This window comes from Bidens hawaiensis, unplaced genomic scaffold, assembly GCF_021521415.1.
Source record: "Bidens hawaiensis isolate Kalapana, Puna unplaced genomic scaffold, B.hawaiensis_p1.1 tig00016745_1, whole genome shotgun sequence".
NCBI lineage: Eukaryota > Viridiplantae > Streptophyta > Magnoliopsida > Asterales > Asteraceae > Bidens > Bidens hawaiensis.
Window position 1 is genome coordinate 520,572 of NW_027492535.1, and position 16,909 is coordinate 537,480.

Below are 16,909 nucleotides of genomic sequence, written 5' to 3' on the forward strand. Positions count from 1 at the left end.
ATTAAGAAAAGTGAACAAAAAGTAGATGTAAAAACGTTAAACCACACACGCTCGTTGCATCGTGTTAACACACAAAAATTAAACCGAAACATAAAATATAGAAAAAAAATAACTAAGTCAACTTAACATCTACGCGTTGCGATGGGGCCGTTAACTTGTTAAATTCAAACGTTAACGTTAAACAAAAAAGTTGTAAAAGATGAAAAGTATAGGGGACAAATTTGAAAGTGGAAAAATGTTGACGACTAAAACTAAAATATATTTTATAATATATTTGTAAACTATGAAAAGTATATGGACCAAAAGTAAAAATATAAAAGTTAGATAAAAATGAATATTACATTATACAAACTTAAATACACAATGTACGAAAGACTAATGCATAGTTATTCTACTTTTGGTATTATATAAATTAAAGCTGAACCAACGGTCAGTTTGTCAAAAAATTAAAAAACAGTAGAACGGAACATTAACACCCCTAACTAAAACAGGAGTTAAATACACAAATAATCCTATGATTTAGCCTTCATCATACTTTTGCGATCTAATTAATTTCAAAAGTTGGGTAAGCTATTTACGGACACAATTTAAAATTCTGTCTTTTATAATTTTATAACTTGTTTCATGTCTGACACTAAATTTTGTTAAAAAATTGTTAAGGTTTTATTTGAGATGAACCGATCTCACAAGAACTAACGGATTAGAAAAGAAACATAAGACATTTTTTTATTATTTCATCATTTCTCAAGTTCCTATTAGAAGACTATATATACTAAAAGAAAACAATAATGGAAAATATGAGCATTAAGTGAAAGACTAGTATTAAATGAAATATTTATAAGTTAAATGTTTAACCGTTGAATTATACATCAATTATTTGACTTGAGGTTGTTATTTAACATTGTTTCGACAAGGGCTTAAGACTCTTTGAGGTTGCTATTTAACATTGTTTCGACAAGGGCTTAAGACTTTTTGATGGAACCTCGTTATGGGTCAACTAATGGATTATTGTGGTATGTTGGGTATAAAGGCGCAAAAAAAAAAACTCGAACCCGAAAAAAAATCCGGAACCCGTTTTTTTATATTCGGGTTTTTAATACCCGAACCCGTACAAGACCTACTCATAGGGTACAGATAGGGTATGTATTTCAGTGCCAAAACTCGTACCCGAACCGGACTTGATTTGTACCCGGTAATACCGGAGAACCGGAACCAGTTCCATACCTGGAACCGTGTTTTTCCAATACCCGAACCGGTTTTTCAAATAACCGAAACAAGTTTTTCAAATACTCATATAAATGTCCGGTTCTATACCCGACCTGAACCCGATACATATGATACGGTTTTTAGAGGCAATACTCGAACCCGAACCCGACCCGGGTATTGCCAGTACCCGATTTTTCAATACCCGGGCATACTCGAACCTGGTTTCATACCCGAACCCGGGTATTTGAAAAACCCAATTTGTGCACATCTAGTTGGGCTATGTTGCACGGGAACTGGTACGGGAACGGGAAACGAGCACGGGTACGGGAACAAGAAACGGAAAAACTCAAAAAATCAGGAAACAGGTACGGCATGGGTACATCAATAAATACATATAAAAAATATATATATATATTACAGGTAATTAATTATTAGTAACAAATAAATAAATATATAATTTTTATTTATATATAATGTCATTTAAACATTTTATGTATAAAATTACAAGTTGAGGACCAAATGTAAGCTAGTCTAGATAGTGAGGGTTAAATGTTAAAATGCATAACCTAATTTATTACTATTTATGTAAATATTAACAAAGTTTAGGGACTAGATGTAAACAATTAAAAGATAAGAGGGGTTTATTGTTTAACCTAAACTTATATTATTACTCGTATAACCTAAATAGCCGCCAGCCACCTTGTAACATCCTAAATATTATAATGTTAAATAAAGAAAGTTACGTTTAGTGATTTCGCGTTATTAATTAAATTAATATCGAGTAAAGAACGGATCATGGACTTAGATTAATTAAGATGAGTTAAATGAGAATGAGCCTTAGGTCCATGGGCTTTAAGGGATATAAATATCCCCTAAACCACCATAAAACCCTAAACCTCATTTCATTCCATCCTAATCTCTACACACTCAAAAACACACAAATACACTTACACCTATATACGGCCGAGAGCGAGAGTGAGATCCAAGGCCAAGTAAACGAGATTCTTGATAGATCCTTCATTTCACAAGATAAACACAAGATCTATGGTCCGTGACTAAGCCAAACAAACACGAAAAGGTACGTTTTGATCTTAAAGTTTACGTTTTTATAAACGTTTAGCATTGAAACTTAGAACGAGAGTGTATCGGGTATAAACGAAACATAAAGTTGTAAACTTGATGATAAATACGGGTGTAATGAACCCGAAAATGGAAACGGCTCGGTTAATGAACCCTTAACACTAGTATTGAACGTTTTTGAACTTAAAGGTCCAAACTTTACGTGTTTTCGGGTCAAACCATATCCAAAAACGACCATAGAATTGATCGCGAGTTGGTTAAATATCGTATCCAAGAGTTTCACGTTAAAACGATGATGATTTTAGGGATTAAGGATGAACAGCGGGGCTGCTGCACAACTTCGCCTACGAGCGAACTTCGCCTGCAAGCAAGTTCGCTTGCAGGCAAGTTCGCCTAACTGGACAACTTCGCCTGGCATAAGTTCGCTTAAGGTGTAACTTCGCCAAGTTAACTTCGCCTGGTGTTAAGTTCGCTTAATGTTAAGTTCGCTTACAGTAAGTTCGCTCAATGTTAAGTTTGCTTATTGTTAAGTTCGCTTAACACTAAGTTCGCTTACAGTAAGTTCGCTTAATGTTAAGTTCGCTTATTGTTAAGTTCGTTTAATGATAAGTTCGCTTGAGTTAGCAAATTAGAAAATAAATGAAAAACCTAATGAAAAATGTGATAAGACAGTTAATAGAAATAAAATTTTTCCAAGCTGACCTGGCAGCTCGACCCCAGCCAGGGGCTCTGCCCCTTGGACCCTGCTAGGGGCTGCCGCCCCTAGACCCCGCTGCCAGAGGCGCTGCCCCCGGACCCCCGTTCGTTGTGGGTTATATAAAGATAGAAATACAACATTAGTAGTAGTAGTTAATTGATACATGTAAATATTATACAGTTAGCCGTGCACAGCTCAAGAAGGGGATAACGATTAACGGAGAGCGTAACAGGATTCAGGTAAGTTTCTAGCCCCATTTATGTGTTATGTTTTCGGGGCTGTGTGCATACTCAATATGTTTGTTAATACGCTTATCCTAAGAGATAAGTGTATGCCTTATGTGAATAATGTGAAATGTATGAATGATTGCTTGATGGTACGTGAACAATCTTCGGATATTGCACGTACTGTCAGGTTGTAACGCTATATATAAGGTAAGTAAGATATGTATGCTTATGTGTATGATCGTGATAAGTTAATAAAAGAAGGAAAGGATGGGTGTATGGTTGTATGGTTACAAAAAGGGTACCGAGCCCTAATAATACTCGAGGTATGATGTATGGTTGTATGGTAACGAAGAGGGAATCGAACCCTACTAATATTCGAGAACTAGGGAACCGAACCCTACTAATATTCGAGGAAAGAGGGTACCGAGCCCTAATAATACTCGAGGAAAGAGGGTACCGAGCCCTAATAACACTCGAGGAAGGAGGGTACCGAGCCCTAATAATACTCGAGGAAGGAGGGTACCGAGCCCTAATAATACTCGAGGAAGGAGGGTACCGAGCCCTAATAATACTCGAGGAATGTAGGGCGTAATGCTCTTTATAACGTAAGATATGAAAGCAAGTTAATACAAAAGAAAGTATGAAAGTATGAAAGTATGAATGAAAGAATATAGGTTTATGTGTATTGTATAATGTATGATTAACTAGAACTCACTCAGGGTAGCTGACTTTTAGTATGCACGCAGGTGAGTAGGATGAGGCAGCTCGCTTGAGGAGACACGTGGCACTGAATAAGAGGCTGGCATCGGAAGACTCAAGACGTTTAAGTTTAACGTTTTGTTTATTTTGAAAGACAAGATGTTGTTTTAAGACAAGATGTGTTTTGTTATGAAATGTTTTATGAAAGCTTTTATATTCCGCGAATGTTTTAATTAACTCTGATATTAGAACTGCGTTTATGAGTAAATCCAACACGAAAGTAGGGCTACCAGTAACGTGGCCTTACACACCTAAAACAGCCGCCCAGCCCTTCTTCTTCTTCTTCATCCGTTTTTCGGCGCCCGAATACTGTATGTAGCGCCGGAATTCATCGGATACGGTCTGGAAACACCCTTTGACTACTGGAAACCTTTAAAAATCGTCCCCAAAGTTCTGGAAACGTATCGAAACACCGTTTGACTTTTTGAAACGGTCAACGACTGTCCCCAACTTTAAGGAAACGGTTAAGAAACGATTCCGGCCGTACCCGTCGGCGTTTCCGTCCCCGGCGAGTTTTCGGGACGGGTCACGGCAGGTTAGTCGCGTTTCCGTGCATCAGAGTAGTTGGGTATGCTCGATTACGAGCCCAATATCGTATCAATTAGTTCGATACTTAAACATGCTTGCTGTAAAATAAAAATCAATGACCCGAATACAATTTTGACATTTAGGCTAAAGTTATTACTCGATTGAAAACAAAACGACAAATTTGTTTAATTAACTTTTAACTAGTATTATGTTCCTCTAAGCTAAAATTAAGAATCCGGTGCTACTCTGTTTATCATATTGTTGAACTAGGTTATTGACACTTGTACGACACAGGTGGAAATATATAAAATGTTTAACAACAACACTCGAGAAGACAATAACATGATATATAGTTGTTTTGCTTCAACACAAGTACAACCAAAATAACATTGGTTCTACAATTACTATATACATAATACTTTTCATAAACAACAAAGTAACTTTCCACATTTGTAGTTTTATTTGTAACATTACCCTCCTTATCTAATATAAGCATTTTAACACTAGCTCTACTCTTCACTCGTGATAAAGCCACATATAGCTGACCATGTGTTAACACCGGCTATCGAATAAGATGAAATGGCTTTTGAAAATTGAGGAGTTGATATTAGCTAGATAGTATGGTTATAAATTTATTATAGTAATATTATAATATTATTATGTTAACTTTCTAGACTTTAATTTGTAAGAAATTCTTTAATATGAATTACAAATATAGATTGTATATTTTCATATACGATGAGATATTTTTTTTATGATATGACGTTTTTAAAATTAAGTAGTTTGTTTTTATGAAACATTTATAATTGCAGGTATTGTTATATGCTTGTTTAACGTTTAAAGTAAAAACGGTTCAAAAAGACATCTCAAATTTATAACTCGTTTGTAAATTTGTAGTTTGATAATGTTAGGTTTCAAGAAACAGGAAGTCAGTGGTGAAAAAACACGCGTTTTTGTTGGTTTTACAAATCTAAATGTTACATTTTTACATTCAAAATAGTAAAGCAAAGATGTTTAAATATTGATATGTTAAAACTTTATTTTTTATAATATTAAAGGATTAATAAACTTATAGTTATATTAATTTTAATAAGTTTAAAAAATAAATAAATAAACAAATAGTTGTATCTCGTATATAAACGTTGGTGTTGCGTATAGGTATTGTAATAAATATTCTTTGACTTACTTTTATTTCCTTTCAACTTATTTGGTAACTAATACATAGAATTATAGGAAATACATCATTTCCTTTTAAATTTTTTGTAACATTAAACTATATATTATTAATGGCTTTCATCAAATTTTGTAAAATTATGTGTTTTGTTATGTGTGGTTGTTAAATAATTATTAGTGGCTTTCACCATAAAGTGTAATGTAGTATTTAATGGTATGAAGCTAAATAAAGTTGATTATTTATCCTAATAACATTATAATTCATCTTAACTTAAATACATACATTAAATTTATAAAGTTACAATTGTATGTTGAAGAGTGAAAGTGTAATAAAAAATAAGTTTAGGTATTTAAGTTTAGGAAAAGAGTACAACATAAGTTATATTTAAAAGATATGTCATGATGAATATTGTACATGTAGATGTCTAAAATGGGTGTATCATTATTCAAATTGCATGTTGGTAGTACCAATGTAAAAAAGTAATGTTAGTAAGATCACGATGATGAAGATTCCCTAATTTAAAGTTTTATAAAAAGTATGTTATTTTTAAACTAACATTAGAAAGAATAAATATAGAAGTTGGTGTGAACTATAAACCAAGGAGAATAGAGAATACAAATATAAAACAACACATAACATTAGGAAAACACAAATTCATTGCTATCCATATGAAATTCAAACACGACAAATAAAACCAAATTGATAATCTATGTATTCTAATAAAAGACTACCTATTTTTGACACTTGTAACTCTCATAGCCCTCATCACATTTTTCACTTATTTCAATATATGGTCTTTATCTTTTAAGCAATGTCAATATATGAATTCAAGTTTGTTTTTATTATATGTAAATCCTAATCGATTCATTCATTAACATTAATGGTGAAATAAGAAAATAAAGAATGTTAAAATTGACGTTGCAGGTTTGTTAGAATATAGTTTAAAGTCACGGGTAATTACAAATTAAAACAAATAAAGGTGCATCATTGTCGAAAAATTTGGATATGTATGGTAAACTACAAATTATTTTTTAAACTGGGATTCAAGCAAGAGTACATAACTTTTTATATAAGATTGGTTTTAAAATCGGATTTAAAATCTTCCATATGTATCTTGAACTCGGGAAAATGTGTATTTTCTTAATTTTCTCTAAGCGTTTTGAATAAATATTGCAAACATAGAGAATATCTATTATATTTATTTTGGTGTTTAGCATTAAATTATTGAAGTTGAATATTATAATTATAATCTATATGTATATCGATTTACTATATGAAGTATATGCCATTTATTTATATGATTTTTTTGTGTATTATAAAGGGTTTTAGCAATAAGAAAATCACTATTTAGTTTTCAATATTTTCTTGTATAATTTAAACCAAAATGCTTCAGAACATATATTTTCACATTAACTAAAAAATAGTTTAATCCGGTTAAAAATCATTTACCATGCTTCCAACAAATCTGAAATCTTTGCTTTTTTTTTCTATAGGTTTTTAAAATATATATATAAATTAATTTAATATTCCGACAACTCCCATAATATTAACTAATAACACGGGGTTAGTGTTCAAAATTTAAACATTCCATATCCAATTATTTCGACTATTATAAATAAGAATCACTACATTCACTTTATGTAACTTTAAATCTTCTATTATTATGCTAACTTAGAATAATCACTTTTATTTGAACATGACTTTAAGGTTAATATGTCTTTGTCATTTTCTATTAATGTTAAATGAAAAAAAAATCATTTTGTTATATTTTAATTTTCGGTTTTATATGTTGTTTGATTATACAATTGTTAATTGTAAAATATAAAATCAATTAAAATTTTGTCATACACAGAATATTAATGACATCAAATTTATCATGATCAATCAAATTCAAGTTTTAAAAATTATAAGGATGACTATATCATCAAAGTTCAGGTAATCTGGTTTTTTGGATAATCATGTTTTTTGGATAAATATGGGCACACGATCTCAAATGACATTATATATATTAATTGATTAAAAAGTACGATATTTTATGTGTATGGATATTTTTATTTGTTAGTTTCATTGATATATTATCATTTATCTATGGTTGTATGTACTTGAAGAATCTTATTTATCACATGAACAATTATACGTGGCTATATCAAGAGTTATAAGTATAATTATATGTTACTTTATCAAGAGTTACAAGCAGACATGGACTAAAGATTTTGATTTGTGATAAACAATGTATACTAACCAATACAATCACATGTATTGTACAAGGACTGTTTTACTTATTTGTACATATTTTTGTAAACTTAGTCATGTAACTTTTGTAATTTTAATATAAATTGTAACTGTATAAAATATATGATCTTTTTATTAGCTATATTTCACTTAATGGTTAAAGTACAAACTTTTCATCAATTACCCGTGTGATACACGGGTCTCAAACTAGTGCCAAATAAAGGACAATAAACACAAAAACATCCAATCTCAAACCAAAAAAATAAAGTAAACATGCATGCAAAACGTTGCATTTATTATGAAAATTTCAAATCCGTCCATTTTATATCTTTTGCATTCCAACGGTATCTCCCTCACCAACATTAGCATCAACAATTGGTTCTTCGTCAACCTTCGTCTTGTTTGCAGACATACAAGTGTCATCATGAACATCATAAGTGTCATCCAACTTGCGCTTGAGTTTTGCATCAACAATAGGTAAAAATATAACCTTTTCGTCAAGCGATGAAAGACGGTCAGGAATAACATCTTCAGAAATTGAAATCAGAGTGAACTGGTTGGACGAAGGCGTACATATATCCTACGAAGAAGTTTAAAAAAAATGTTTTTTGTCTACACATTTAAATTTCATGAAATATTATATTTAGACAAACTGATACATATTCCATTATTATTTTTAATGGCAATAACTGTAATATTTATTACTGTAATATAGTTAGTCTTTATCTAGGACATTTATTACACATCAATAACTGTAATATTTATTACTCTAAGATAGTACCCGTGTATTTTTGTACATCAATTTAAAACATTTATTGTAAACCATGTTTGTAAATATTACAATCTTGAAAAAATTATAGTTAGTAACGTACTATCTTAAAAAAAATAAACACGCCATGTTTGAATTAAAAAGTCTAACTTTTAATTTAAAATGTCATATTTTGACTTCAAAATATCAACATAATATATGTGCATTTTTTAAAATCCAAAATGTGTCTACTGTTTTTTCTTTTGCTTGAAGCAAACTTAATACAATTAATAGTAACTCTTAATAACATAATAATGGATTTTAAGAGAATATTTAATTAAAAATGTTACAATAGTCAAAATAAATGTATGTTAATTTTTATATGGACATAATTAGTGAGTGCAAATCTTAAATTTAAAAGTACTTAAATCATGTTGATATGTTTCAAGAAAGTTATATTTACTATGTAAATGTTATTTAAAATTTAAAACAATTTAATATGAATGGTCAAAAATGATTTAATGTGAATAGTCAAATACTTAAATCGGTCGGAAATTTATTTAGTTTATAACTTCTTCATTAGGGTTTTTTAACAAATAAAGAAAGTCAAACCATATAAATTGTAATAATGAGATAATTATGGTATTATTTTGGTCAAACCATATTAAGGAATGAGTTTATAAAAATGGAAAAAAATTAAAAACTATATACAATTAGGGTAAACAAAAATAAAGAATTGAAGTTCTGAGTTGTTTTAACATTGATTACAAATTTGAATTTGTAATAGTATGAATGGTAACTTGTAATTTTATAACAAAAATAAAAATAATAGTCTGAATGGTAACTTTCTAAGGTAGTACTTTTTGAAATTTATAAAACAAAAAATAGTAAAAGTAATAACATACTTGTAAAGTATAATTTTAATAATTTGTAACATCCTAAAAATTTTAATGATGAATAAAGGAAGTTATGTTTAGTGATTTCGCGTAATTAATTAGTATCGGGTAGGGAGCGGGTCTTGGACGTGGATTAATTGAGATGGGTTAAATAAGAATGGGATTTCAGGGATATAAATACCCCCAAAATCCCAAAAATATCTTCATTTACATCTATTTCTTCACACACTCAAAACACACACATTCTAACCGATCAAGATTCGAAGTCGAGACCCGAGATTTTGTTGATAGATCTGAGTTGGTAAGGTAAGAACAAATCCAACAAAGCTAATATTACTGAAAATGGTTAGGATTGGATGGGTTAACCGGACCCGAAACCCAAACTGCCCAAATCGGACCCCTAAAACGTCGATTTTAGGCCGATTTGATGGTTGGGATTTGTAGGCGCCGATCATACGATTCCGTGGGTACCAAAATCGAGTTTTTTGGCTAAGAAACGAAGGATTTATGGGCAAACAGATCTGCAGCGCGATAACTTCGCCTGCAAGATTAAGTTCGCCTGATGAACTTCGCCTTCAAGCGTAACTTCGCCTTCAAGCGTAACTTCGCCTAAGGATAACTTCGCCTACGGCCAAGTTCGCCTAAGGATAACTTCGCCTGAAGCCAAGTTCGCCTAAGGTTTAACTTCGCCTGAAGCCAAGTTCGCCCGAGGTTTAACTTCGCCTAAAGTGAAGTTCGTTTAGAAAATAAATTAAAAACCTAATGGAAAATGTGTTAAGACAGTTAATGGAAATAAAATTTTTCCAAGCTGACCTGGCAGCTCGACCCCAGCCAGGGGCTCTGCCCCTTGGACCCTGCTAGGGGCTGCCGCCCCTAGACCCCGCTGCCAGGGGCGCTGCCCCCCGGACCCCCGTTCGTTGTGGGTAGTAATTAAGACTAGAAAGATGTTATAAGTAGTGATAGTTAAATTGATATGTATACTTGTTATACAGTCAGCCGTGCACAACTGAAGAAAGGGATTACGATCAACGGAGAACGTAACCGTGTTCAGGTGAGTTTCTAGCCCCATTTATGTGTTATGTTTTCGGGGCTGTGTGCATACTCAACATGTTTGTTAATGCACTTATCCTAAGAGATAAGTGTATGCCTTATGTGGATAATGTGAAATGTATGAATAATTGCTTGATGGTACGTGAACGATCTTCGGATATTGCACGTACTGTCAGGTTGTAACGCTATGTACAAGGTAAGTATGTTATGTATGTTTATGTGTATGAACATGATAGAGATAGTAGAAGAAAGAAGTGATAATGTATGGTTGTATGGTTACGAAAAGGGTACCGAGCCCTAATAATACTCGAGGTATGATGTATGGTTGTATGGTAACGAAGAGGGAATCGAACCCTACTAATATTCGAGAACTAGGGAACCGAACCCTACTAATATTCGAGGAAGAAGGGTACCGAGCCCTAATAATACTCGAGGAAAGAGGGTACCGAGCCCTAATAATACTCGAGGAAAGAGGGTACCGAGCCCTAATAATACTCGAGGAAAGAGGGTACCGAGCCCTAATAATGCTCGAGGAAAGAGGGTACCGAGCCCTAATAATACTCGAGGAATGTAGGGCGTAATGCTCTTTATAACATAAGATATGAAAGTAAGTTAATACAAAAGAAAGTAAGAAAGTATGAAAGTAAGAAAGTATGAATGTAAGAAAGTATGAAAGTATGAAAGTATAAAAGTATGAATGAAAGAATATAATGTTATGTGAATGGTATGATTATGTGATTATCTAGAACTCACTCAGCATAGCTGACTTTTAGTATGCACGCAGGTGAGTAGGATGAGGCAGCTCGCTTGAGGAGACACATGGCACTGAACAAGAATCTGGCATCTGAAGACTTATGATGTTTTAATTTAATGCTTTAATGTTGAAAGACAAAGGATGTTTTGAGACAAGTTATGAATTATGTAAAGTTTTACGAAAGTTTTATTTTCCGCGTAAATGTTTTACTTAACTCTGATATTTAGAACTGTGTTTATGAGTAAATCTAACACGAAAGTAGGGCTACCGGTAACGGGGCCTTACATAATTTAACATAATCTGAATTATAATTTTTGGTAATTATTAAGATACGGTTATAGATAATATAATAATGGAAAACATATATAGAAACAGTTATGTTTGACAAAAAATTATTATGGACATTAAATAGGAATTCAAATTTAAATCATATACCAAAAATGTATACTACAGAGAAAATCGAGACCTTCGTTTAATTATTTATGTAAAATAGTAAACTTATTATTATCTATCGATTATGGACCATTAATTTTAAAGAACTTATTATGTAAATTATGGATAATTAATTTCAAATTAATTTTTTATGATATACCAAAACTATAAACAATTACGGTAAACAAAAATAAAGAATTGAAGTTATGAGTTGTTTTAACATTTAGAACGAATTTTGAATTTGTAATGGTATGAATGGTAACTTGTAATCTTATAACAAAAATAAAAATAATAACATACTTGTAAAGTATAATTTTAATATGTTACTTTAAACATAATCTGAATGTTGGTATATATTCCACGTAAATGTTGGTTAAACCATTATTATGAACATTAATTAGAAATTCAAATTTATGGGAACTTATTATTATGTAAATTATGTATAATTAAAGTATATAAATTATGGGATAATTAAAGTATTAAAGTATATAAATTACAATATTGATGTTAATTCGGTTATATATACAAAATGAAGGAACGAATAAACATTAATTAGAAATTCAAATGTTAGTCAAACAATTAAAGGAAACCTGTTAAATAGGAAACATGTTAATATTTCGTGTAAATGTTAGTCAAATAATTAGTATTAGGTTATTAACCCGTGTACGACACGGGTGGAAATATTGATTTTTTCGAACAAACACATGTCATTTGAAAGAACAACATAAGTTGTCATATGTTATTCGGGACGACAACATACTTAAAGTTGTAAATGATATATGTACGAAAATAAATGATTGTGAAACACAAAGATAAACCCAAATAACATTCAAATTACAATCTTTGAAAACATAATCAAATGTTAGAAATGTAAAATTTATAAGCTACAAAAAAGACATCCTTATAAACCATATGTATTCTTTATTTGTAACTTTGTCTTCCTTGTTTAATTTAAGAATTTTAACACCACTTTTCGCTCTTGATAAATCTACATAGAGTTGTCTATATGTAAACATCGGGTCTTTGAGATATATGTCAACTCTTGCTAGAGATTGACTTTGAATTTTGTTAATGTTCATTGCAAAACAGACTACAACTGGAAAAAACTACATTCTCTTCAATTTAAACGAAAGTTTCTTATATGAAGGTGTTAGACCACAACAAATTATATAAGTGCGATAACCATTATTAGTACCTGAAATAACTTTTACTTCAACAAAACGCCTACCCAAATTAATTACTCGCAATTTAGTTTCATTACACAAACCATTATTCTAATCCATATTGCTTAGTAACATTATTGGCACACCGACTTTTAGAACCAATCTATGAGTCAAAATAGTTTCGGTCGTTTTGATTTTATTTAGCATAATGTGTTTATGAAAGTTTTAGTTCAAATTAAAATATAAAAATTGGTATGATCTTACTTAAAAACCAAAAAACTGTTTTATTTATATATATCACAACTAAATCTGTGAATTTTGTTGCTAAATATGGAAACAATATAAAATGAGTAAACCAAATATAAGTTAAAAAAATAATGGAGAAATATCTTTGCGCCTCTAATTAACATAAACTGATTTGTATACACATCTTAATTAAAACACATATTTTAATTGGTTTTTAAGAAAATAAAATAGTATTTGATAACTGAAAATTATGTTTCGTATCATTTTCAAAAAAAAAATAGAAAAAAGAAATTTGTAAACATACATTCAGTGTTATTAAAACTTTCAAAATGCTAATAAGTAGTTCTCTTGGCGTTGAAGCTGCACGCTTAAAAAAATGCATTCTTAAAAAACAATTAAAAGGGTAACTAAAAAATATAAAAATGATTAACCATTTGAATAACTCCTCTTATTGGAAGACGTTGATTGACCCCAAAAATTCGGTTTCCATTAATTTTGAAAAAATCTATAATGTAATATAATATGGTTAGCATATGGGAACGATGAACAACATAAATATAAAAACAGAATTTTATAGAGCATGATGTTTCAATTTTGCTGACTTAATGAAGGATTTTAATACATAATTAAAACAGAAAAATTAGAAAAGTTGGAAACCAAATACTATTAACTTTAGTGACAGTTGTAGGTTATTTATATTTGGTGTTCATAAGATATTAAAAACATGGAAATTAAAAATATTGCATAGGAAACAACAATAACACAACTTACTCTACTGGATATGTAGACTATCGGCTAATTGAATCGACATAAATGATCAGAAATTCATTTATATAAAAGTATCTAACCCACTAATATATTTCTAGAATATTAATTAGCCATGTTAAACATGGGTTGAAAACATATAAACAACCATAAAATTTAATAACTAACATTTTAAACCAACACAAATAGTTAACATAAGTTTGTAACCAAAATATTAAGCATTTAACTTGTGTACATAAAAAGTTAATACTTACACAAACTTACTATACACCTAAATTAAAACCAAACGAAGACATGAACATGTTATAATCATATTAGCCCACCATCAACTTCTTCGACATTTCACCAAAAAAAAAAGTCATTTTGCTTCACAATCTAAAAGACAAAATAAACCATAGCAGTCTGATTAAATATACAATTAAAGTCTTAAGGTGTTATGAGTTTCATTTCAACATTAATAAATAAACAAATGTATATTTTATTATAAATTATTTCGTAATTAAAATTTTTTTTATTTCGATTCAAAAGACTTTTTAGTTAAATCGAAGCAATAAAGTTTTATTCTACTATTTTCACTAATTAAATATAATTAAAATAATATATAGATAATTAAAATTAAACCGGTTAATTTTAATTTTATTACATAGAGGTCATTCCCTAATTAAAATTTAATTAAAGTGACTGCAATCTGCAGTAAATTATGTTTCAAACTCTTTAACATCATTACTTTATTTAAAATCAATTTCATTATATAATTCTTTTTTCAATTGTATACATTAATCTTGACATTTATGCATAATATAAAATTGGTTAAATATAAAAGATGGAAAAATTTTTTGACACTGAATACTATTAAGAACTACAAAAGATTGTTACAAAAGTCGTCAATTTTGGTTTTGTATAAATAAAAATAAATAAATGTAAATATTATTATAAAAAACTTTCCATTATTCTTGAAAATTCATTAACTAAACAATATACTATTAATTTTTTTAATTATCATGAAATTATTGTCATCACTTTAGCACAATTACCTTATTTAACAATAAATTCATTAGATTATTCTTTTTTTCAATTTTATACATTAATCTTGACATTTATTTCTAATTAAAAATTTGGTTAAATATAAAAGATGGAAAGTTTTTATTTTCTATTTAGTTTATTAGTTTTTTTAATTTGGCCGGAATAATTTAGACGAATCAGTAATTCTTGACATTTATGCCTAATTAAAAATTGGTCAAATATATAAGATGTAACGTTTATTGATATTGAAGAATATTAAAACTAAAAAAGAGTGGTCAAATTCGGTTCTTAAAAACGAAAATAAATTAATGTATAAATGATTGGAATGTATCAGTAAAATTAAAGATGATGAATATTTTAAAATAAATAAGCAATTATAGTAAATATTTAAGATTTTTTTTAATGTAAAATTGAAATAAGTAATACAACACATATTAAATAGGTTAAATAAATTAATGAGTTTTTAATATAAAACTTATTAACTTTCAAGTATAATCAAAAGCAAATTATTTAAAATTTCCAGCTACATTAAATTTGTCATTTATGGTAATTAAAATTTGGTCGAATATAAAAGATGGAAAGTTTGTTGAGGTTGAATACTACTAAAAACTACAAAAAGATTGTTGCAATAGTAGTCAACTTTGAATTTTAAAAACAGAAATATATAATTGTAAATATTATTATAAAAAACGTTCCATTTTTTGAAAGTTCAATAACTAATTGTTAAAACTATCAAGATAAGATTCAAAAAATTTAACACATGAAATAAAGATTGTTGTTCATATAAAAATGAATTAATCTACATTAATTGTCTAAGCTACATAAAATAAAAAATGATAGAAAATTAACAACTAAAATACATTCGTGACCTAGTCCTACCATAATAATTATCAATGGATGTAATCGGAATAATTATCATAATAATTTCGATAAGGAAATAAATCAACAATATTTTCGCATATCTCAAAACCTTCAGCATGTCTATTGAATCTTGGAAGGAGTAGGTGGAACTTTGGTGACCTAGTCCTACCATGGCTAGAGTTAATCTCCAAATGTTTATTAAACTGTAAATATGAATAGAGGGAGCTCTCAACATATAAAAATAAAACTGTAAATATGAATTTCAAGAAATCTTACATCAATAAGAACACAAATTTGGTGACCAGGTTCTACCATGGCTCGAGCTAGTCTCTAAATGGTCGTCAAACTTCATGATTTGACCTACCTAAGTAGCAGCAAGATGTGTGCAACATATAAGATGAACCGCAAATAATACCAACAATTCAAATAATTAAGTTTCATTCAAGGTACATCAACAATAAGAACAAAAGAAATATTTTTAAGTAGAACTGACAATACAGAAATTTTAACATGAATCATTCACCTAACCAGTTTGCATACATCTAATTCCCAATCAAACCTGCCCGCATAACAACCAAAAGACCAAATAAGAACAACATAATTAAATTAATATGTGAATTTCACTTACAAACAATAACAAACAATAGAAATTTGAATACAAAGTCGTAGTTATAAGTTATAACAGCTTCAGAAGAGTGAAAAGGATGATATAAACAAATGAATATGGAATAGCGAATTTATAGAAATGATTGTTGAAAGGGTTTTCGAAGTATAAGATGAGGTCAAATACGTAGTGAAAATTTGAAATTTTAAAAATTGGACATCTAATACTTGAGGGTTTGACAATAGTTATTACACGGTTTTATATTTAGATGATTTAGATTTAAAGTAAATACATTTAGTAAGGTTATGAATTAATTATGTTGTTAGTTTTGATCTAAATTTGAATATTAAAATTGAACATTTATTGTGTTAGTTTCGGTTTAAGTTTGAAATTTAATTTGAATATTAAAATTTTCGGTTTAAGCTAAAAATTAGTTTATAGATGATTTAAATATCTTAGTATGT